Source organism: Drosophila biarmipes, chromosome 3L, assembly GCF_025231255.1.
Source record: "Drosophila biarmipes strain raj3 chromosome 3L, RU_DBia_V1.1, whole genome shotgun sequence".
Taxonomy (NCBI): domain Eukaryota; kingdom Metazoa; phylum Arthropoda; class Insecta; order Diptera; family Drosophilidae; genus Drosophila; species Drosophila biarmipes.
Genome location: NC_066613.1, coordinates 22624374 through 22649220, shown reverse-complemented (window position 1 = coordinate 22649220; position 24847 = coordinate 22624374). Strand labels below are relative to the sequence as shown.

Here is a 24847-nt window from a genome sequence, read left to right as displayed (position 1 = left end):
CTAACGCGTTTCGGAAAAGATAAAACCGGCCAGTGGCGGGTAGTTTGGGGGGTCAGTCGGTGGCAGATGTCGGCCGCGGCTCAGGCGGGGTAAAATTCAACTTCAACTTCAACGAGGCCAACGGCTGACTGGCAATTAATTATGCCCAAAGTCGCTCATTCTCACTCACTCGATCTGCCCTCTCCCTCGGCAGCACTCGTCCCCTCTCCTTCTGGTCGCGGGCATATGTTTATTTACTTAATTTACTTAATGACACACATCTAGAGAGGAGCACGAGTCACACAAAGACACCCGGAGAAAATATGTTACCAAAGTTGGTCAATAATTCAGTGGTTTTTTGATAAATTAAAGAAAAATATTTTTTACCTCAAAATTAGATTTTAAAAATGTTTAAGTGACATTAAAATGTTATATTTTATTTCACTTTATTTAATTTTCCACTTTATATTTTATGATAACCCAACATATTTAAAACAAATTTTAAAGACTTTTATAAAAAAAATTTAGTTATTATTCAATTAAATCGAAAAGTTTATCAAATACTGGCTTACCAAAAGTATTTATGAAATTTCGTACTTAATGTTTAATATCCCTAAAGAGTCCCCATATCTTTTCTCGCCGTGCATGCGCACACAATTTTTTTCCGGTGAGGTCATCCAGGCAAAGAGGAGCAACCCATGTTTGTCTAATAAATAACATTATTAATTACCAGTGCAATTAAGCATAAGTACGATTGGGGCACCCTCGCCAACATGGACACAAGCTCAGACCCCTACATAGACAGAGGAAAATAGCAGACCGACTGCACTTGATGACCCAAATTTCGAGTTCATTGAGTGATATATGAATGCATTAATCTTAGTTTATGTTTATTAGTTTGTTTATCAAACTCTATGCAAGCTGAAAAAGAGAAACAGAAACTGTGGCTAAAAAACTGAAAACTGATCCCCGTTCATGAAATGCATAAAAGATCAGAGCTGTGATCTCTCCACTCAAAATTTATGATCAACATAATGCGATTTTATGTTGCTTTTATGGGATCAGGCGATATTTATGGTCGAGGGCAAATATTTTTAAATGGGAAAAGCGTTTTTTAGACACTCTAAACTTTTGGCTGCTTTAATTTATTTAGTATAACTTTAAGCAGTTTTTCTGGCCATTAATCTTTGGTCGCTTGTTATGCGCTTAAATATGGCAACTGTCACGAGCAGGACAAATCAGGCAAATACTAACGAGAAAATGCTGAAAATTACAGAGCAGGGCAGCCAGAGAGTTTCCCTACTAGTCAGTCTAGCCGTGTCACAGCGTTTAATCTTTATTAATTACAGTGAAATAATAAGTAGATCCCTCCGACGGCCACCCTTCCGTTTCCCCGCCACTTTTCTCCGCTTCCCGGGTGTCTATTTCTCTATTTCTCTCCTTTCTCTGACAATGTCAGACGCACCACCGACTGATTAATGCCGGGGCTAAAAGAGCCGAACAAGCGAGCATGCCACAAGCAGCCGAACGGGAAACTTTCGGTCTGGTTTAGGAATTTTAGCAGTGCACTGGGAAAAATTATACTAAATAAAATATGTTTTAATATTAAAACATGATATAAAATGTATGAGAAAATTAAACTTCTGTGAATTGTTGATTAAGAAATGAGAATTTCTGCTTTTTATAAACATTTTAGAATCAGATAAATATTTTTCCCCGTGCCCTGTGCTGAGGTTTTCCATGTTTTGTTGCGTTCTAGTGGGACGACATCCATCACGTTGTCTTTTCCCCGCCTGGAGAGCAACTCCCCAATTTGTTTGGTGCCAAAAACCTACCAGCGGGTGGGATGAGCGGCGCAAAAACCCGGGGAAAGGCGGAGAAAGGCCAAAAGAGAGTGGTTGGAAAAAACCAAATTAGACGGCAGCGTGTGCAGAGGCGACCATTCGATCCTTTTTTAAGGTCAGAGCCGCGCCTCGCCTAATTAAGCGTCTAATCAGGAGAGGTGACCCCGGAAGGGGGGGCCATAACACGGAGTGCCGGCCAGGGAAACATCTGCCCAAAAGGGGCAGTGAGTGAAAATTCTGCGGCTTGTCAATCAGCCGAAAGCTGTTCAAATATTTAAACAATACTCAGCCTCCGTCCAATAGGTATTTGCACTTCAACTTAGCTCAAACTGCGCATGCAAATGCAAATGCAACAAATTCAAATAAATTCCGCGGGGACAGGACAATTAAATATGCGCATAACTGTTGATAATCATCGAATCAATATGCTGACGATTTTCTCACGCATTCGCCAAGACTCGAAAGATACGCACGGAGATAGATATTCAAATGAGCTGCATCCCGAATACAGACAAGGACCCCAGGACGAGGGTTCATCATTATAATCATCGTCGTCATCATGAGGATGCTGACATCAGCTCGAGCGGCTGAAGTCAATGGGCAAAGGAGGGTTTTCAGGGGCAAAAACGATTTGTTCTGCCCGAACCCTTCTTCTTCACCTCGGCTCGTCATAAAAAAAAGGATTTGTAATTTGAATGTTAAATAGCAGCAGCAGCAGCCGCAGCTCTCGTTCCCTACCCATTCTTCCAAATGGTATTTACTGCTGAATTAATTCTTACTCTTTTCTTGAAAACATTTTAAAAACGAAAGGACTTGCCCTGTTTGCTTAGGGTTTCCTTTCATTTCCATTCAATTCGATTCGCCGCGCCGCCTTTCAAGTCCCCCGAGAAAAGTCTATTAAAAAAAATCTATTAAGAAAACCGATTTTTATTTTGTATTCTTCTGATTTCTTCTCCAAAGTTTCGCTGGCTGCTTAATGGCAATTGACAGGCGCAGTCATATGTAAATCTTAGGGCGTGGCGGTATCGCCGTTCAACCAGCTGCCGCTGGTCTCCGATTTCAAAATCGGTTGGATGGCCAAGGAGGAGATTAAATAGGGCGAAGGCCAAACATGTTTTTCACGGTTTTCTAACGGTTTTCGTCGAGGGAAAATATGGGAATAATATTATGGAAATTCGGGTGAAAAGGGTAAAAAATAAACCAAAATAAATTGTACCCGAAAATGTCAACACAAGATGTACCAAAAATACATTTAAATTGGAAAGAATCTTTCGTGGGAAAATATATTCTTGTTATGTTCTAGTGTTTCTTAAAATTGTTCTATCTCTCTATTTAAGAATAATATCTTTAACAGCTTAGAACTCCTGTTACCAATTAAAGTTTTAATCCTTGTTATTGAAATAAAATGAAAATGCTCCTAAAAGGATACCCAGTACAAGTATCTCAAAGAAACCTGTCAACAAAATTCAATTTGCAACTCACCGAATCAAGCTGTAATCCTTTGGCAGGATTTATGGTACTGCAACTTTTCTATTTGCTTTCCTTGAATCGAATGGACAGGCAGGCAGCCCCTCCTTAAATCGCTCAGGAAACGTTGATTGCATTTTGAAAGGGGTTAAACTGCTGAATTGCAGCAATAATATTGCAACCGACATCGATATGTGCCATTTGATTTGCATAATTCAGCACACAAACAGAAAGGAAGACCCAACCCTAATGTCAAAGAAAAAAATGAACTAGCAAAATATTGACAGGACCTGGGGGATTGTGAAAGGCCAGGGAAAGGGGCAGGGAAAGGAGCCACAGAGCCGCTTAAGCTGCAAAAGCAGCCGCGCCCCTGTCGACTGTCTGTCTGTTTGTGTTTTTGCAAATTCATCGATAATTGGCAATTTGAAATGGCAACAACACCAGGGACAGGGGTGGCTTTCGCCTTTCGACACATGAGAGCGTATTGACTTTGGCACTCTCGACGAGAACCCCGGTTTCGGGACCCTAAGACCCCGGGCCTCGTGTCAAGGGCGCATTGCAAAAATTGCCAAAATGGTAAAGGAGAAAAAAAAAAACAATAACAGGGAAACAAGACTTCGCACAATAGATAATGACTTAATGACACTTTAATTGTAAACAAGTTAATTCGGGCCATTGATGGCCAGTCACAACCAATTATCGCATCGATTCGAGCCAAAAACGGTGGCGGCAATTAGTGTCAGATATTAAAATTGGCAAAACAAAGCTGAATTATAATTATCGTCGCAATGGAAACCAGATTCGGGGCTCATAAATTCAAGACGGACTTCTCTGTGCCGCAAGATGAGATGTGAAATTAATGGGCCTTGTCTGTCTGGCAAGTGTTTTCGATTCTTTTAAGCAATTTCCAAGTTGCTGGAGCTCAATTTTGATAGATGTGTCCATTCACACCAGATACATCTTGTTGGAGGGTAGAAATTAAGTTTGCAACCAGTGTGTTTAGAAATTCCTAACAAATATCTTTTTCTCCCCTTCTTCTGCTTACAGGGCGAAATCACAACGACTTCTCGGGCACCCAAAAGGTAAGAAAACAGCCAGCCAGCGGAGAAACTTGGCCAAAAAAGGCCAGGCACAAACTTACGAAACAAAACAAACATATTGCAACTTTTACTTTGGATCTGAGGGCTCAGTCTTGTGGGCCCCCGAGGTCGGTTCGCTTTCAAGTTTCGTTTTTTGACAGCTGCTGTCAAATGCTGAAAGGCAGCCCCAGCTCCCATTCGAGCAGAAATCTAAAACAAGTCACACACGAAAAGAGTCGAAGTTTGAGTTTGGAGTAGGAGTCTCCGGGTCTCTGGTCTCGCAGTTGAATCAGAACCAGGCTGCAGTCTCGGTCTTCGAGGCTCTGGGCGCAGGGCATATCGCCAAAACATCTCTATACCAGCACACATATGGGCATGCACAGCGGGGCTTATGGAAATAGGAGCTTACCAATCTATTGGCATTTTTCAGTTTTCAGTTTGCTTTTCATAAAATTATTAAAATAAATGAATAAAATTTCCGTAACACCTTCATTACTTTCATGATTACAAGAATATGTATAAATAAACGTAAGCTCATAATAATTGTTAATACTCTTAACATTCCCTTATAATACCGTGTTCCGACCCATAAAAACCACATAAAAGAAACTTTAATTATTCGGTACAAAAACATTTCATTGCGGCAGCCTTACAAATGTTTTATAAATTCATATACTTATATTATGGCATTGCATCATGTTCAGAGCCTATAAAAAAACCAGTAGCCAAGTTAAGTCAGTAGGAAGACTTATACTTATGGCCACCTTAAAAACGTTGTATAAAATGCATTTAAATTAGTCGTACTATTATTTTAACCCCTGCTGTACGAACATAAGCACACCTTATGGCCCGGCTATGTTCCTTAACCTTCTCTAAGCAAGTTCTCAAAACACAAAGAGAGAGGCAGAGAAAAAACAATGAAAACATTTTTATAGTTTTCATGCACGAAGTCCACGAAATGAAAAATTCTACAATTTAAACTGACATTTAAATTGATAGTTCAAGAGATGCACACGACAGATAGGAAACAGGGAGAGCAGCCGAGGCCCCGCGCATACATACCCTCGGATACGAACGAGTCCATCCATAAGTATCTGTATCTACGTCTATGCACTCTGCACTCCGCACATGATGGCAGTGCATACGCCTGAGCTGCTGATGATGTGGAGAACTGGGGGAACCAACCGCCAAGTGATGCTGATAACAAAAGGCGCTGAAAAAAGAAACCCAACTGCCAAGCCAAGAATTCTAAAAAATATTATTATGATCAACCGCATACGAAATGCGGTTGGACTTTCAGCAGATGATGGGAAACTTTTTGAGTGTCAGAATGGGGTCAAGACAAAGCCAGGAATCCAAAACATAAAACCGCAATGAACAGCTTTATTTGAAATTAAATTAGAAAATCACTGCGATAAAATCGAACAAGTGCTTAGCAATTTGAGATCTAAAACCGCAACGAACTGATGATTTTTAAAAAAAGTTTAAAAATCCACAACAGTAGTGCTTAGATTTTATTTTAAGAATTTAATTAACTTGCTGAGAATTAAATTAACCAGGAACAAAACAAAATTAAAAAATTGTTTATACAATAATTTCAAGAACAATAAACTATAAAAAATATACATAAAACTAGTAAGAATACAAGTAAACCAGGAAAGGGATTAACGATTTCCATTAAAAAAAATAACATTTTTTACACCAACGATTTCAACAACAGTACAACAATGCCGTTCTTAAGACGCCAACATCTATTAACATCCGAGCACACGTAAAACAGAAAACTAAGCCAGCTTCTAGAAAATGTACAACCAAAACAAGAAAACCTACACCGCGAACAACCTTCGGCAACGATCACCGCCAGAATCCTCCAGCGACATTGTCAAGTGTCATGTGCGTGTTCGCTATCACCCAAGTGCCGCTGATGGAGATACAAAGATACAGAGATAGGCAGGCGGCCAGATACACACCATGCCAGCGGCCAAAAGACGGGGAATAAGTATGGTGCAGTGCATGGTACACATATAAATAATATATGCCATGCGAGAGTGGAGCATAGATTGGGCTACGGCGCTAATCTTATAATTAGCATTCCTGGCAGATAACAACAACAAGAACAGAGTCAGTGACAGGCAGGCGACTGCCGACTGCCGACTGCTGACTTGGACTACAAAATAACAAATAACAAACAAGTTGCAATTACCGAGCGGCAGTGGCAGCGGCAGCGGCAGCACTCGACTGTTAATCGGGTTGCATGATAACTGCACATTAATTAAAAAAATAAAGAAAGAGGCGAGTGAACGTGGGGGAAATTACAGATCCCAGCTAATACATTTATGAAACGAAACGAAACCGAAAGAGTGCTAATTGAATTATTGCAACAAAGAGTTCGCTTCGTTTGTTGCCATTTCTGGTTGCACATTTAATTGCGCCACTCCACCACCACCGCCAGCGCCACCGATCCCCGAATCTCCATCGCCCCCCCAGAAAAACCCTTTCGAGCATATTGCTTACAGTTCCAGGAAGACCCACAAATGCCAGACAAAGCCAGACTCCGTTCTAACGGTAAGCAGCTACATGAAAAAACCCAAAATAACCCGAAAAAGTATAGGGAGATGGGGCCACAGGCACTGAGAAAAATTCTTATAACAAGTATTATTAAAAAATAATTTTTAGTGTATATATAGCCAGCAAAAGGTTACTAATAAAAGTTCATCGAAAGAAGAAAATCATTGCTTATAGGGTTAGTTTCCTAACTGTTGCTTGACTGTGCTCTAGGTTCAAGTCACACCTCCCTTGAAATTTTTATTTTGTACATTTTTAAATCCCTATGGTGTTTTAAAAATGTATATAAATGGAAACAGCCTTATAACTTTCTATGTTTCTAGTCTTAGCCCAAACTTGTTTACTTCTAAGAATTGTGCCTTAAGCTAATGAATATTTTTCCCAGTGCACCGAAAGACCCAAGTTCAATTTCTTCTCGTTTTTTGGGCAATTCATAAACCGAAAATAAAACACAGCAGAAAGCGAAAAACTGTCAAGCTCAGTTTTCAATTGCTTCTGGCCCTGTAATCCGAGAGCATGTCCCAGACGCTTTGGATGAGGGATCGGTGGGGATATTAGGCCATGCTGCGGGCTTAGTCACTTCTGGGTAATGTCCTCCAGCCCAGCCCGGCCCATATTAGTTTTCAAGTCCCCGGTCGCATTGTTGTGCTCTTGTGTTGATATGACGAGCAGAAAACGGCACAGCACAGCACAGCACACAACCCGAAAGATACACAGCTCGAGTATCTGCAAGTGCACGCAACTCTGTAGCCTGTAGATGTGGTTCTGGCTCTGTGTTCCCGTATCTGTGTATCCGTATCTGCAGCCCATGCAATGTCTAGGGCCAAAAGGCGGTTCGGACATTTCAACAGCATGTCGCTTCATTTAAGTTTTTTGCATCAATGCACTCGTGACAATTTGTCATAAAAAAGGAGAGCCGAATGCCCAGAAAAGGCCAACTGGCCAGCGGAGAAGAGGGGCTGGGTGGACTTGTGTGATGGTTCCTTGGAAGCGACCCATCTGTTTGCGGAACTCCCAATTTAATTCAATAAAAGCGAAAGCCAAAGGGGGGACTGTGGTAAAAATTCTTTGAGATATTATTATGATTTTTCAAGCGAAAAATACAAAATATACTCTTCTTTAATTAAAATTCAACGTATTTGCATGACACAGAATGTGTTGATGTCTTCAAATTAGGTTCTATTGTTTCGAAAAACAACATAAAATCCAAGTCTAGGTGAAGTTCCATCTTTTTATAGCCGAAATACACATAAAAATCTATGACACTCCCCAGAAAGAGTTTATAACTCTCATTAGTGCCAATCAGTGTGGCCATCTGGCACCTGAAATCCTGTATCGTTTGATACACATTTTTTGCCCCCATTAAACTACCTAATAAAAAGCTAATTGCATGAATATAAAACCCATATTTGGGTAAATCATCTGCACCATATTGGGGGTCAACAGCACCCCCTGCTGAGAAAATAACCACATGGAGGCGGGGCGGCTGAATGTCAGATTTGTGAACACTTAAACGCCAACTTATGCATATTTATATAATTCATTTTTAAATATTTAAAGTCACACAAAAGCATGGCGCACTCAAAACATATATTAAATATCCAGATTTTACGATGCATAATGCGCGGAGGGTAGAGAAGGTGGATTTTTATTACCAATAATTTTTAAATTTGTTGCCTTTCTGCTTCTGCTTTTGCTTTATTTTTATTTTTGTGCTTTTTTTTTTGTATTTTTGCCTCTGCTTTGTTGGACGGGTGCAAGCAACTTGTTATAAATATAAACACAGATACTTATGAAGGCCCATATAGACGTGCATACTCATATCCATCGGTATATATAGACGGACGTGTGTGCAAGTGAATTGATTGTAAAGCTGCCCGACCGACCGAGCGACGCGATTATTTACGGTTTATTTTCAACACTTCAAAAATAAACGCAGGCGGTTCGCGGAGGGGAGAGTTCGGGGGGCGGTGGGTGGGTGAAAGGGGGAAAGCGCAACATGAACTTCTGTACCGCTCCCGTTGCCGCTCTCCTTCTTGCACGGGCCCTCATTTGAAACAAAAATATTGCATACTAATTTTAATACGTAACACGCGGACGACTTTGAAGGCGGCCAAAAATATCAGCACGAGTGCACTGAGAAAAATATGTGAAAAATATTACAACTTGAAAAATGGTTGTCATTTAAAAAATATAAATATGAGCAATTCAGGAACTTTAAAAAATGCAACTTTAAGCATTTAAAAATATAATATATTATATATTCTTACCACAATTCGAATATTTTAAAAACTGATTAAGATAAAATAATTTTAATTAAAGATGAGGTTAGTTAATTAAAATTTTAAAATATTTTTTGTCAAGGTGAAGAATTCAGTTACCATGCCATCATTTTTCCCCGTGTACTTGGGCATCCAGGCGGTTAGGGCTAAAAGTGTCAGGCGAGTTGTGGGGCTTTTTCATAAATTTTTTGGCAGGTGGAACGAACGACAAGTGCCTGCTGCAGCGTCGGGGCAAATGGGGAGCGAGATGCAGTGACTGCATTCATATTTCAATATTTTCGGTTGGCCACTTTTAAAAATAGCCACCAAGAACAGAGTGTGGAAAGACGCAGGCAGAGGCACAGCACATAGAGAGCTATCGGAAAGAGCAGAAAGATGCAGTGCTTAGGAAAAAGAAGCACTAAAAATTAATTTCCACATAATTTTTATGAGGCAATTACTCATCGACACTCTCTCTCTCGCTCTGCTCTCGTTTCGTGCCTTAAAACTTATTTTTAAATTGCGATATAAAATGAAGGAAAATAAACAGCGAAGCGAAATGAATCAATGGAACATGGCGTATGCGTAATTTTAATAATAGCTCATTGATAGAAGGTCTACCCAAGCCCCGCGAACCCTGCTAAAAAGAGGTCAACTGACCCAACTGACCCAAGCATTTTTGATATCCTTATACAGCGCACGTCATACTTATCAGCTTATACATTTTTATGAAAGTTGTGTATACAGATAACTTGTTTTTTGTTCAGCTTCATTTACAATGAATACAAAATGACATTTTATATGTTCGAAACGCACTGCAGGCGCCACCCATCCCATATTCCATGTGCATATTATTCCCATCATTACGCCCCAGCCACGCCCACCCATCTAAAAGGCCGAGGTGAAATATGCTTTAAACTGCATATTATTATAATAATTCTTTCTGTCATACCACTTCTTGGCTGTTTTGTGTTAGAATTTCCGTTTGGCGGAGTAATTATTTGGAAATGCTTTTTAAGCGATAATTGCCGGTGGCACTACACTTTTCCTCCTCTCCTCCTCGGGGTTTTCTTTGGCTTTGTTGGGCCCGGTATGTACATATAGTTTTTGTTAGTTGGGTTTGTCAAATTATACAACATTTATCATCAATTATCGCAGAGTTGCTGGTGTCGCATTCGTTTTTTTTTCTTTTTGTCGTCGGCGGGAGAATGATTATTCTAGGTTCGAGGCACACGCAACATTCATTCATGTGTCATGAAATTGAATAAGCAAATGACGTGCTGACTGCCAGTTGAGACTGGAATTTCCAACATGACGATTGCACGTCCACTGCCCATTCCATGTGGCATTCACCTTTTTCCCGACCACAAAACGCAGTTTAAATGGAAAGCATGCCATCTACCTCGGCTCTATATATGACATTTCATGCCAAAATGCAGACAATTGTCAATTGTAACAACTACACCCCTTTTTCCACATGCTCAGTTGGGTTCTCTTGCATTTTTTCTACAGCTTTTTTATAAATGCACTGCTAGTAATAATAGTAGATTTGTAGAAATTTAAGATATTTTTCTACATTTTCATAAGATACAACGAATAATAATGTAAATATTATCATTTTAAGTAGGTTATTTTCTTATTTAAAATTTTTTATCTTCAGATAAAAGTAAGCATGTTTAACCCATTTATAATAGTTCTATCTGCGTTATTATTATTTATTATATTTTTTATTTATAGATATAAATCACTCTCAATCCAGCAGCTTTCGTTCCAACCAAACATCTGTTCTCGCGGTGTATGTATTCGTTTGGCCCGGAGACCAGACCACATGCTAAACGAATGTTGACAAACAATTATTATTTTATTATTATTTGTTTGTCTGTTGTCTGAAAGTGCCCTCTCAGCACCTCTCCCTATCGCTGGCCCTGTGTAGCTGCTGCTGCTCTGGCTCAGAACGTCTATCTATCAGTCTGACAGTTAGTTTGCACGACTTTCACAGATACCCACACCCGCGTTTCGAATCGCTCACACAGATACTTTTTACACTCACATGTCGGTTGTCGTCAGACCGTCTGCCTGGTATTTTTTTCACCGCCGCCCCGCGTTTGTTTGCGCTGTCTAACTGCTATTTGTAAAACTATTCATGTTCTGTTGTTGATTATTTTATTATTATTTCTTTTTTTCAGTCGCCTGTTTGAGCAGAAATCTTCACATGCAACACTTTTTCCGCCTAAAATTAACTAAAACAAACACAGAAAGTGCAGAACAGGGGGTCTCAACAAAGTTTGACAGTTGAAAATCAAGCGCTAAAATATTTGCCACATCTTTTTTTGCTCTTTGTAATTGTGGCGAAATATTTAATGAAGTTCTCTGGACTGTCAGCCTGATTGCATTGGATTAAATGGCTGTCAGTTGGTTGACAGGCTGGAAAAAGAGCTTGGTATTTTGCAAAATAGATTGTTAGCCAGCTAGCTGGAAAAGTAAAAAGCATTAAATTAAATTCATTGCAAAATTCAATATTAACAATAAAATTTAAATTCCATACAAAGCCCCAGAACACTTCGCTTGAAAATGTATCTCTCCGATTAACCTGCCATATCTTTCCACAGAACCCTTAACTGTATCTTTCGTATCTGATCCATATTTCCCAAGGAATTTTCTCCGTAACTGAGCGAACGCTTCTGTGCGCTGGCACACAGTTTTCCAGCTGAAGCATTACTAATAACTTAATTCGATTCGAGGAAATGGGCAGCGAGTATTCCCATTCACATTGGGGCGTATCTAAACACAGAAATCTAAAGCTTAATGGCTCATTAAAGCGAGAAGAGCTGAGCGGGCGGCCTCGGATGCGTTTTTCCCTCCTTTCTGATTACGAATTTATTGTGGGCAATATGAATAAAAATGAAAATTCAAATGCGCTTGTATCTGTGAGGCTGCTAATTATGCATGCCGCATATATGCGTTTGCATTAGAAAAACGGCGGCAACAGGCTGCTTATGCAATCCAATGCAATGCAAACCGACAAGGAGGAAAATGAAAAAAATAATAAAATACAAAACAACAGCGAAAAATTATAATAATAATGCAGCGGCAACAAAATCATGCAGGGGAGGCAGGAAAATAAAAATACGTATAAAAAAAAAAGAGATACAAATACGAGAGCGTTGCAATAATGGCAAACGAACCGAGGCACGCAGTTGGCCTACGAAATGAGCATTTCACATCGTGTGAATTTTAATTAAAGCACCACCGCCAGCAGCGGAAAAAGTTAGACGCGCTAAGTCAGCGAGCTTACTGCTTAATTAAATGCAACATATGCCGCTAATTAAATTTATGTGCCCGTCGCAAACTTTGATTATCAAAAATTATTTATGCAAAATCTCTGACAGGAAATACCTGCGACTGGCAAATGCCAACCTGCAACGACCAACCTGCAACCAGCAACCTGCAACCTGCAACAGGCGATGCATGGCCTGATAAGCCCAGCAGCAACATGAGCAACATAAACAACTGCAACTGCAACAGTGGCAACAAAGCCAGGCTTAATTTAATTGTACATAGTTTTTGGTTGCATTGTTAATTATGCTGCAGTGCTGTGGCTGCTTTGATTTAATGAGCAAGTGCCTGTTAATTTATTGAGAGCGCCAATCAACTGATAATCCCAATTAAAAGGGGAATCACCTAGTGATTTTGGCACAAGGAAGGCAGGTAAATGTGCAATTTATGTCCGACAGGCGGGCACAAATTAAATTAGTAGTAATAAATTTTATAGTGTGGTTTTTCCTCCATTACCAGCTATTATTATTAAATTAAACCCTCAAGTTGTAAGATACATTTATTCTGGATAAGGCTGAAATATAACCATACTACTTTCGATTCGATTGGCATTTGAATCGATAGTGCTATTACTCAATTCCTGAATGAACTGCAATGACACTTTCTATGAATGACAACCACTTTCTGTGCGATTTGCATTTGTGCACTGCATCAGCTGTACTATTTATACGCAGATATATCTAGCAGTGTATGTATGAGCCCGAGGTGTTGGTATAAACAATGTGTGGCAAACACTTGCACTATGCGCATAATCGACCAGCGAAACCTTACGTATTTATTTATTGTGCCAAGGCGACTAACTCGCCGGCAAAGGCGAGGAAACTATGGATATACAGATATTCACTGAGTCAGCCTGATGAAAATGTATCTTAAGCGATGGGCCCCGTCTCTTTCGTTCATTCTCGCTGTTGGAACTTAATTCATTAAATTAAAATTAATGTTTATTTACGCGCCATTTTACAGCGTGGAAGCAGGCTGGCCAAAAGTGTTGCCAACCGAGCATAAATTAAAATATATTACGAGCTGAAGCGGCCACTTCAACTTGTTTAAAATTAGCCACTGCAGAATGCAACAACATCATTATGATCACGATTTTCCCTCGTAATTTAATTAGTTGGCTGAGGCCAGAAATTCGATATTGCTGATGGCTTTGCATCTGACACTTGATTGACAGCATCTGGCGAAAAAAAGACTAAAATTAATGCCTAATGGAGTCCACATATTTGCTTAGACCAAACGGGTTTATTCTGAAAAGAGCTGGGAAAATCGTTGTATGCTCAAAAGCCTGATAACAGATCTACAAGTCAATATTTTTACTTTTTCATCAGGCACTATAATTAAGCGATTGTGCCGCGGTGATTGGAAAATTAAAAACGTTTTAACAGCGATTTCGCAGAGATAAGATAGTAACAAGTAAGTAATGTGTAACAAGCGCGGCAACAAAACAAACAAAATTATTACAAAAACCCAGCGCGGCAGATGGGTACGATAGAGCGGACTAGACTATACAGCTGTTTTGTCATTAGAAATGCCAATTGCACGTAATACGTCAAAGGTTTTGTGAAATTATTTTTAATGAAATGTTGTGTCATTAGGCGAAAGAGGGGCGCGTCTGGCCGGCGATTAGCTTGCCCTTTGTTGGTTTAGTTAATTTAGCTGAAAGTCCATTAAACGTTATAGTTCTTATGGCCGATGGAACTATTAGGGTAATTGTTTATAAGGCACTCGGGTGCCTCGGCTTTACACCTTATGGCTGGTGGCAGGAAGGTAGAGGAGACCCATCCATAGCCGTAATTATTATGATGTGTGACATGCAGCCCGCGCGGCCGGCAGTCATTATCATTATGTTCAGGGACAGTGAACTGTCCTTGATGATGATGGGGCAACCTGATTTGGCCTCCAGTAAGAGCTTGAGAGTGAGCAAAGGATCTCGCGGGGGTTCGGTCTTTAAGGCTGAAGTGCAAAGATATTTAATAAAAGTTCTTATGATTCAAAAACTTTATTTTTAAAGCTAATAGATATGCGCCTTTTTGAATGTTGTAAACTGTTTTATTGTAATGTATTATGAATGAATGCCATATAGGATGCGAAAATCATTATAAAATATTTTTATAGAATTTCCTTGGCTAAAATCTTATAAAACTACCATAATAGCACACTTACAGGGCTAATAAAATCAGTAATAAAAACTTTACAAGGGAAAAGTTTTTCGATCCCAAATCGGAGTCCATTGCATCTTTTATTGCATAAAATTCCTATGGGCAGGGCACCACAAAGAGGCCAGCTCCATAAAAGTTTGGGGAACTATTGCATCGCTGGGCTAGTTTTATGGAGGCCTTCCACAAGCGGAGGAGTATCTCTCCGCTGCGTAGGTACAGGCTTATAGAGCCACAGACAAACAAAAATTACCAGAAACAGATACGACCTCGAACGTATCGTTTGAATCACCATTTACCAGGGAACACAACCCAAAGTCTCCCCTGCCCCAGCGCCACTTTGGCCACTTGTCAACGCCATCAAATGGCAAGAGGCAACGAAAACGAGGCAAAGGAGTGAGCTCACTTTATTTTTATTGCATTTTAGCAACGCTTACTTTCGAACAATCAATTCAACTCTTCCTACCCTCTAAATGCCTCACTTTACTTAAGCAAACTGATTTTTATCATCGCTGCCGTCGCGTCGTTTTATGAGCATCATCAAAAACTAATAAAAACTCAATGCGTTCTTTATTTGCAGGCAGACGGCAGTCGGCAGAGGCGCACCAGTACTCTTTTTTAAGAGCCCCAAACCCCGGAGAACCGAGCCGAAGACCCAAAGAACCGGAGAACCGGCAGAACTCGGTGGAACCACAAAGGCAACATGTTGCACATGCACTCGCCAAAAGCAATTTGCATACAAATGTTGCCAACGCACTTCAAAAACTGCACAATCACAGGGTTTTTTTTTAGGTGGTGCAGCGGAAAAGGGTAAAAGCCGCTTCATAATTTGATATTAAACATGCAGGCGTGTCTCCCTCTCGTTTTCTCTCATGTGTGCAACTTGTAAATTTGCAAATTGCTAAAATGCATGACAGGAAGGATAGTGGGGAGACTTTCGGGCAGCTGCGCGAATTTGCATTTACATCAAGGAACCGCAGGACAGTAAAAGGATCGCAAAAAGTTACCCAAAAATCGGCCTCCCAGGGAAACTGAATAAAAAAGCGAAGTCTGCCCAATCGACTTTCAATTGCAAAACAAACATAATGCACTTGGAGAAATTGAAGGACCCAAATGACAAATCAATATAAATTCACTAGTACTCTTGTTGGTTCTGAATGTGACAATTTTTAATGTTGGTCCTTCGAGCCGCATTATTGCAGAATTTTGGGTATTAAATTAGAAAAGGAAGATATATTTTTTGAATTAATTTGTAACAAAAAAACATTTTCAGATCTATATTCTATATATATTTAAATATTTCTCCCAGTGCTCCTTGAAAGACAAAAGGCAAGCCCAAATGAATTTCATTTCAATTTTATTTTCAATCTGCTTTCCGTCCGTCATATGATTGACATGGTCGATTGAACAGGCAAACGAGTGGGGGAGTGGAACGATACACATATCGTTTATTTTTGGCAGCAAGTGTTTGCCTTCGGTTTGCAGTTTTGTTAATACTGCACTCGAAAAGGCCCGAGACACCTCCTCAGCCAGGCCAAAATCCGAGGGCTCTTGAAAACGAGATCTTCGGTTCTTAATAAGCTGGCGCAACAAATAAAAAGTACACACTTTTTATATCAGATTAGTACACGGAATTATATGTACTCCTATTCAGGCTATATATGTGTGGCTATATAAATCATATTTATGGGACATTTCCCCTGGAGGAAAGCGAAGGAAAAAGGAAAAACATGTGAATGTTAAATGGGCACGCAATGTGCGAAAGGGATGGCCTGAACATGCGTCACTCTCCCCATTTTCCCCCGGCTTTTCCTTAACGAAGTAAAACAATAATCAATAAGTAATACCCGGCCAACAACTGTGGGCGAAAGTCACCCCCGATTTATCCATATTTCCTCCCTCTCACTCATGTGTGTGTTACAATTTCTGTTGCCTTTCGCCTGGGTAGTTCATAACTTTTCCCTCATGTGTGTCTGTGGTGGTTTTCTTGGTTCTTGGCCAGGACTCCGGGCGTTTGACAGCCATGTTTGTCCTTCGCACATACACACACTCACACACGATTGTAGGCGTCGCCTTGTGGCACCCCCAAAAAATACGAAAAAAATTAAGAAAAACGAAAAGTGTTGCGGAAAAGTGTGCCACAAACTTTTTGCCCGAAAAAACTTTGTCTGCTGACACAGATCTGTGTGTAAATGAGCGAGATAAGAAGCATTGGCAAATTTTCCAGACTCAAACCCTCTCTTACACTCTAATCATACACCTGAAAAACATTTTAAAGAATTTTTTAAATTCCATATGCTTCCAAAAAAATAAAAATAAAAAAGCTTGGTAATGAATGCCAGTTTTTTGAGTACAATATTAGATTATTTTTTATTATATTATTATATCATTATAATAATATAAAACTCATGTTTAAAAAGGTATTTACAATTTTATATTTAAATTGGTTTTTTTATTTGGATCGTTGTTAACAAATTTTCTGATCATTTGTTTGCTGATAGATAGATAGAATGCTGATAGAAATTTTTCGTTAAGTGTAACAAACCTTTTTCGGATTGCCAAAGACTCGCCGATAAACAAATTTGAAAAATTTGGTTATACTTTGGGTTCGTTTTTAGTTTAGGCCCAGCTGATTTATTGTCATAAATTTCATTGAAATTCATGAGGCTCTTGGATGAACCTCAAAAATGTATAAAAAAAGCAGGGCGTGGCCTAAATGATGTGTGTGTGTGGCTGCGCCTACGCAATGCCCCAACAGATTTATTTCAATGGAACGAAGGGAAATTATAATATTTTCCAACTTCTATTATCGAAAGAGAAATATAAAAGAAATAAAAAGAAATACAATTCTGTGGGGAGATTATGAAAAGAGCTGTTGATGTATGAATTGTATGGGCCTCTCATAAATCTTGGGGCCCTGTCAAGGTGTCCAATACGTTTTTCTTGGGCCTCTGTGTGCTTGTGCTCAAGTGGCAGTCATAAATTTGAAATTTATGTTCATCTCTCGTTTGGATTTCGTAGTTTTGTTCTCCTCCCATTTACCAATTTTCGGTTTTGGTCAAGAGAACCTGCCACAAAGCAAAGTTCTTTCTTCGCTTGTTAATTAAATGCGATTGCATCATCGCATCTTTCAGCTGTCCATCGCTATGGTCACAATTGAGGTTGAAATAATAGTAGTTCTCGAAGAGGGTTTCAAAAAAACTAATAAAAAAAAGTTTGGTATAGGAAGTACATTTTTACGATACATAATTTAAAATATGTAAAGAGCCCATTAGAGATAATGAAATATGGATTGTACGGAACTGTTTTTAAAAAACACCCCTAGGTTTTCAACCCCAGCTGTCCGTATCTCTATCCCATTTTATCAAGCTATGACTGGACAGAAATTGTCGCTAATCGCTGCTCATGTACCTCAAGACATGCCGCATTTGTCTTTGTCTCTATTTTTTCGGCTTTGACACATTTTTCTTATGAATTTTCTGTATTTTTCCCCACTCACTAATTTTTCGTGGCGTGTTTGTTCTGACCGCCAAAATTGCTTGTCCAACATTTGTTGGACATGTTTTTTTACTTTGGCTCGGTTTTTTGGGAACACACGAACTACACGCAAGTGCGGAAGATTTTTAGCCAGATCCGTTAAGCATCAAAATCAACTCTTTCGAGCTCATTAAACGGCCAGGGAAAAAAGTGGAATAAAGCCAAAAGTTGACCTTCAAAAACGCAACGCAACCAAGCGAAAATGGCAAAAAATAAAAAAAGACAAAATAAAAATACATAATACGAGAAATAACAAAAGTCAGAGCTGCTTGGAAACAGGTTGTTGTTTCGCTCTCTCTATTGTTAACATTTTATTACGCTTTTTTCAAGCGGAAAGCAACAAAAGCCCCCGAAACTCTTGCATTTTTACGATTATTTACGATCGAAATTCATTTCCCTGGCGATTTTTGACCTTGCAGTTGTTGCACTTAACACGTGCCAGAAATTGATAATGCAAAAGCGCGTTTAAGGTGTTAATCACGCTGCCGAGCTATAAAAAACATGTGAAAAGGCAGATGTAGCCAGCTAAAAAAATCAGCCCAAAAAGGCGCCAAAAATATTTCAACGACGAAGAAAAAAAAAAACGAACTAAAAACATTTTTTATTAAAAAAAATCGAATTGTATACACCCTTACTATCTTAACCAAAAAATTTAACTAATATATAACTAAATATATCGCTTTTCAAAAAGATTAAAAAATTAAAAAAGATTAAAAAAGATATAGTCATCTGAAGAATAGGTATTTGTCAAATAAATTTAACATTTTATTTAAACTTCATATACTTTAAATTCAATCTTCAAAAACAACCTTTTTTGAGCCACTTATTGGGCCTAAAACGTAAGCTAGAAAATGTATCTTACAGATCGTTGTGCTCTTCTGTTGATATAAAGATACATTACCCCGTATACCCCATATAGGAAGTATGTATTCTAATCATAAATGGACGTTTGCCGCGATGACGAAGAGTTTGCCTATTGTAGATCTTTATTTGCCATGGCTTTTGTTGCTTTTGTTGTGGGCACTTCAAAGTCGTGTGCGAGTTGTTCATGTTGTTGTTGTTGGATATAGCTTGTTTACTTTTACGGTAAATAAGAAAAACAACAAAAACGACAACGAGGACTACAAAAAAAGCGCGAGCCCGTCGCGCGTATCTAGATAAATATCTGTGAAAATACACTTGAGGCCAAGCTACTGTACATACGCACGGCGACTGCGACGCCGGCAGCGACGCCTACTGCGAAAGGCATAGGGACAGTGGGTGGCAAAAAAATAGTGAGCAATTTAGAAATTTATAAAAAAGTTATTTTTTTAATTTTATAAAAGTTGTTATTGCTGATTTGTCTAATTGGCTCAATAATAGTGTTATTGGCAATGGTATAGAACCTAAACTCACATTTATAAATAAAAAAAGTTTAATCATTTCACTTGAAGTCTTAAACGAATTTATTTTTTGGTCAGAGGAAAAACAGATTTCTTATAAAAGAACTCAATTTATATAAAAACGGTGCTACTATTTAAAACACTGCAGAAAAAATTACCCGGTACAAAAACATGCTTTTCTAATTTTTCAATAAAAAAAATGCATTAAAATTATTAAATTATTTTTGAATACCACATTTTTTTAATGCATTTTTTTTATTGAAAAATTAGAAAAGCATTTTTGCAAAGCAATAAAATACTACTATCAATTTTAAAATAGTCTGCCATTTAGTCTCAAAAACCTCGTGGAAGCTCTCAGTAATTTGCCCTCTGCTGTTATTTTTGTTGCTGGTTCTCCAGCGAAGGCAACGACCAACAACAACAACAAAGAGGCAGCAACAACAAGCGATGACGACGCCAAGCAAAAACAATCGTAACAGATCATCGAACTCCGCGGCTTTGTTGTTGTTGGCTGCTGGCTGCCGCTGGCCTTGACTTGCCCCTTAAAACACACATTTTTCTCCGGTGTATGCCTTTTCTGGCCCAAAACTTTTTAATTGTTTCATTAATTAAAAGACGCTTTTTTTCCTATTAACTTTTTTGTTATTTTATTCCTGCCTTTTTGGTGATATTAATTGAGTTGAAAACGCGTGCGGCGCCCACGCAGCAGGCAGCGACGCCGGCGTCGGCAGAGCGGCTTTCACCGCTGCTTGCGTCATGTTGGGCTACAAAGCGGCACGGCTACAAGGCGGCAGAAATATGCATTGCTGCCGCGGTGTGTGTGCGATGCAGCCGCCACAAGTGGCAATCCACCACGGCGGAAAACCACCACCCACCAAAGAAACCCACCACGGCAGCGACGTCGACAGCGACCAACCACGAAACCGCGTGCTTTTCTGTTTTCAGCTTGCTGTTTTAGTCGCCCAACGATTTTCAAATACGAAGGTTGGAAAACGCGGACGAGTCGCAATCGATTTTCTCTCCCTAGTAAAAATAACGGCTACGAAAATACGAAATTTATCAGAACAACTTCTTCCTAAATTATTAAAAACCTCTAGTTATTTGTTAAAATCCACGATAAACCGCGTTTTTTGTGGCGTTTCTAACAGAAAAAAACAATCTTATAAATACGAAAAAAAAACTGGAATTACTTGATCGGTCAGATACACTCGTTTGTGTGTGTGTGTGCTGCACTTTTAGCGCTGCTTACGTGCACAAGTGAACGTCGACGCGTTTTCTAATCTGGCGATTATCGATTGATAGCGATAAGCCGCAGTCGGCGTCGACGCAGGCAGCGGCTGCAACACTCACACCGAGGCAAAAAATACAAGTACACTTGAAAAAAACACGTAGACCTAGAAAGCACTCCATAGCTGCGCGCGACTTTAACCGAAGTTTCTGCGCGCGTTTAAAGTCGCGCGATCAAAACCCTCCGCTCGGCTGCAGTCGACGTCGCTGCCGGCCATCTCTGCCGCGGCCGCAGCCGCTGCCTCTGCCTGCGTCGGCGTCGAACATCGTCGCATTTCGAGTTATTTTCTGCGCGACTTCGCTGCGTTTTTTTCAGTTGGGTTTCGGAGCTCCAAAGTCGCGCATCAAACGCTCGCAAACCGCTTCGTGTTTTCGCATTCGCGTGACTTGTCAAAAAATTCGTAAAATAAAAAGCATATTAAGTGTTGAAGAAGAAAAAATAAATCAATGGAAATACCTAACGGATAAATACAGCTTAAATGGCATTTAAAAACAAAAATAAAACAGAAAACCCAACGAATGTTTCTAATCATGAAGTTGGAACGGGGAAAAAAAATAATCAAGATTAAGCGGAAAGTAAAACCAAAATAAAAATGTCTTCAAAAAATATAAAAAATATTTTCAATCAAATAAATTAAGGGGTTAAACATAAAAAATGTAGAAATTTCTGTCTTTAAAATGCGGACAAAGCTTAATAATCTCACTTTTTAAACTTGCATAGAAATTGAAAAGAAGTCAAGATAAAATACTTACGGAAGTTTCTAATGAAATTAATAGAAAATAAACTTCCTTCTTAAAAAATATCTATAAACAAAAGCCGCTGTTTTGTTTTAAGAAAAAGTCTTCAAAGTTAATTGGCATCCTGCTCAGCAAGAAAACAAACCATATTTCCTCTCATAAAAATTTTAGAAATAAACAAATTACTTAACTTATCTAAAAGAAAACTTTGAGCGGAAGAGCTGTTCATCCTGTACAAGTTCCCTATTAAAAGCCGAAGAAATCCCAAAACTTTCCACTAAATTCATATTTTGCATAAAGAAGCTATTACATTTCTAACTAATAATAAAACCCCCACACACACAATTCCATATTATTAATAATGATCTGAAAATTATTTAAATTCAATCAAACAAAAAGTTGATCCAGCAAAAAACACCGAACCCTCGATAAAAACAACACTGAAAAAGCTGCCAAGCGAGAAACGACGGAGGACCACACCATATATAACCATATATAACCGTCGTAGTCGTCATCATCATCAAGCTAGAAATTCCCCCAGCACAAATCCCATGAAGAGAATCCCATCAGCAGAATAACAACAACTGAAATACTACAGAAAAAAGAGTTGGAATTTTTGTAAGCTGGTATGTGAGTTGCTGTTCGCCTCTTTACGGTTCGAGTTTTGTGAAAAAGAAAAAGGGAAACGCTGCCGAGATATTTTTTACCTGGTTTTTGCCATCAGCGAGGTATAGAGTTCCTACGTTCATTATAAACTCGTAGGAACTTCATACCGTGCTCTTGGAAGACCAAAAAACAACAAAGTAAATGCAAAAATCCCAAAAAGTAAGGCGAAAACAAACAAAAAGTGCGTTTTAAAACGATGAGAAAACGCTGGCGAAACGAAAAGGAAGTTGCAAACGATGGGAAAGTAAGAGTTACTAACTTTGATCATGATTATGTTGCTCGAAATGCAGTAGTGAGTCAAGCCAAATGTATTATAATAATTAAATGAAGGAGCCAAATCAAAAGTTTCCCATCAGAATGCTACTTTTCACTGTAGAGAGAGTGCACTTTTGTTTGGTTGGTAAGAAATAATTATTGTATAACAATGTTTTTGAACATCCCAATGAACATCAGGTTATTGGGAGATTAAATGTTTCAGGGTATTTTAATATAACAATAATAATAAATTCACTGAAAGGTTTTTAAGCCAAATAAGTTTTCCTCTCCTGAGGAACGCGGCTAAAACCGCTTGTAAAACGCGCGCGAGTCGCTAGCGACTTCTGATCCAATTGGAAAGGTTTTCTGAAAAAAGAACCTTATAAATCTACGAAATTTGTTAACTCACTTTAAAATAAAATCTAAAAATGGCAAAAGCAACAGAAGCTGTTTAGGGTTTGGAAACACCGCACTCGATAAGATATGGAAAAGCGATCCCGAATGACTAATGCCAAGTAAAGGGCGATTGAGGTGCGGCTGAGCCGAGGCACTTGAAAGTACTTGTCATAAATTAACAAGCATTATTTCTAATTTCAATTAATTTCCAAGTACAGATAACGCTGTCCCGCTCCACATATGAGTAGACCCCTCTCTTTCACCGGCTAAATGGTTTCCACTTTGGATTCGCTAATTGCTAAAGTCGTCTCCCGGCTAATGGAAATTGTTTGTTGTTGATTGGCTAAGACGGGGAGAATTGCTTGATTGTACTTTGAGAGGTGAATGAAGGAGAAGATTGCAGCTGCATTTGGAGGGGTTACATAGGGTTGCGAAAAATCATTAAAAACGCAAGGTAATGTCGCTAGAAACCTGTGAAATATAGACCCTTTCGAGTACTTTACACTTCCTGAATATATTTTCATAACTATTTTAAGTTAAAACCAAGCATTCATAAAGGCCGTTTACAAAAATCATTTAACACGATGTGACTGGGGAAAAAGAAGATATGACTGACCAAACTGATAGGAGAAATGCATGCCATTTTTATTATACTTCTTTTTCGCTATGCCCGATAAGCAGCGAAATAAAAAATAATATTGCCAGCACACACAATTTGCAATGACACATCAAAGGCCACAATGATAATTTTATCAACTCAAAAAAAAGGAAAAAATGCGAGGGAGAGAGAATATAATAAAATATATATATTTGCTTTATCGTGCAAAATGGGAGTGAAACGAGCAAACGGTTTCCTTGTTGCTTTTGCAATTTTCGCAGCATATTTGCCAGTGCCAGTTGGCCGAAAGGATGCCGGCCAGGCCAACAAAAATAATAACAGCCACAGCTCGGCACTGCTGATTTCAACGCTTTAAATTCCTTCACTTCGGCACTGCTGTTGCAGCAGTTAATTTAATTTCAGCTCATAAATCAAAACTGTGCCGCGCAAAATGTTTGCTTTTGACGCGCCGTTTTTGTCGCCAGACTGCCGACATCGCTGGACACCGGTCAGTGGACAGTGGACACTGGCCATTGGACAACTGGAACGGACATGCAGGACAGGGCAGCAGCTGGAGAAACAGGAGGACCAGGAGGCCGAGGAGCTGGAGTCGGCCAAGTCCACTTCAAAGCCGCAATTGCCAGGGGAATAATAATGGGACAATTTTCAAGCTCGCTAAGGAAAAGTTTGGAAAATATTATCTTTTTTAATTAACAAATATATCTAAAAGGTTAACTACTAACTAGCTTTACTTTGGATATTGAAAGCATAAAGTCTATTTTTTTAATTAATGTTTTTTTGGTTAGGATTACTCAATACACTTATTTAAATATTATTTATGATGTGCTGAAATGTATCAAAAATTTATTCCACTCCTGAGAATTATTAAATTTTTCTTATATATATAAAATACATATTTTGAACAACAGATTACAATTTAAATATTATAAAAAAAAACTATAAGAAAATAGTCATAAGTAAAACACTATTAATTTAAATATTAAATAGTCCTATTTAAAATTGAAATTAAATATGTTTAAGGCAGTACATTATTTTGGTAGCTTCAATTTTGTTGGCATAAATTAATTAATAAATAAATATATTTAAAAACATATCTTCCATTTTTCTAACGCTATTAATGGAAAATTGATTGACTAAAGTTTGAGCTAATGGATTTTGATTAACCTCCACCAGAAGCTAAGCCCTGCTCTCCAACTCACTGGCCAAACAATTGGCTTTGACTTTATCTCTCGAACTCCCTACACTCCCCTATATATCTCAACTCGGTCGGCCCTTCCCAG

The 24847-nt window shown here is 38.8% G+C and overlaps 1 long non-coding RNA gene across 1 annotated transcript in view; it reads left to right on the top strand.

Annotated features, from left to right (window-relative positions):
• Positions 1–24358, top strand: part of LOC122819006 (uncharacterized) — a 36120-nt gene extending 11762 nt beyond the window's left edge. The window contains exons 2-4 of the long non-coding RNA XR_006368465.2: positions 4338–4372; positions 15268–23402; positions 23955–24358. This is a non-coding gene — a long non-coding RNA (uncharacterized LOC122819006). The remainder of the gene's footprint in view (positions 1–4337; positions 4373–15267; positions 23403–23954) is intronic.
• Positions 24359–24847: the final 489 nt, after the last annotated feature.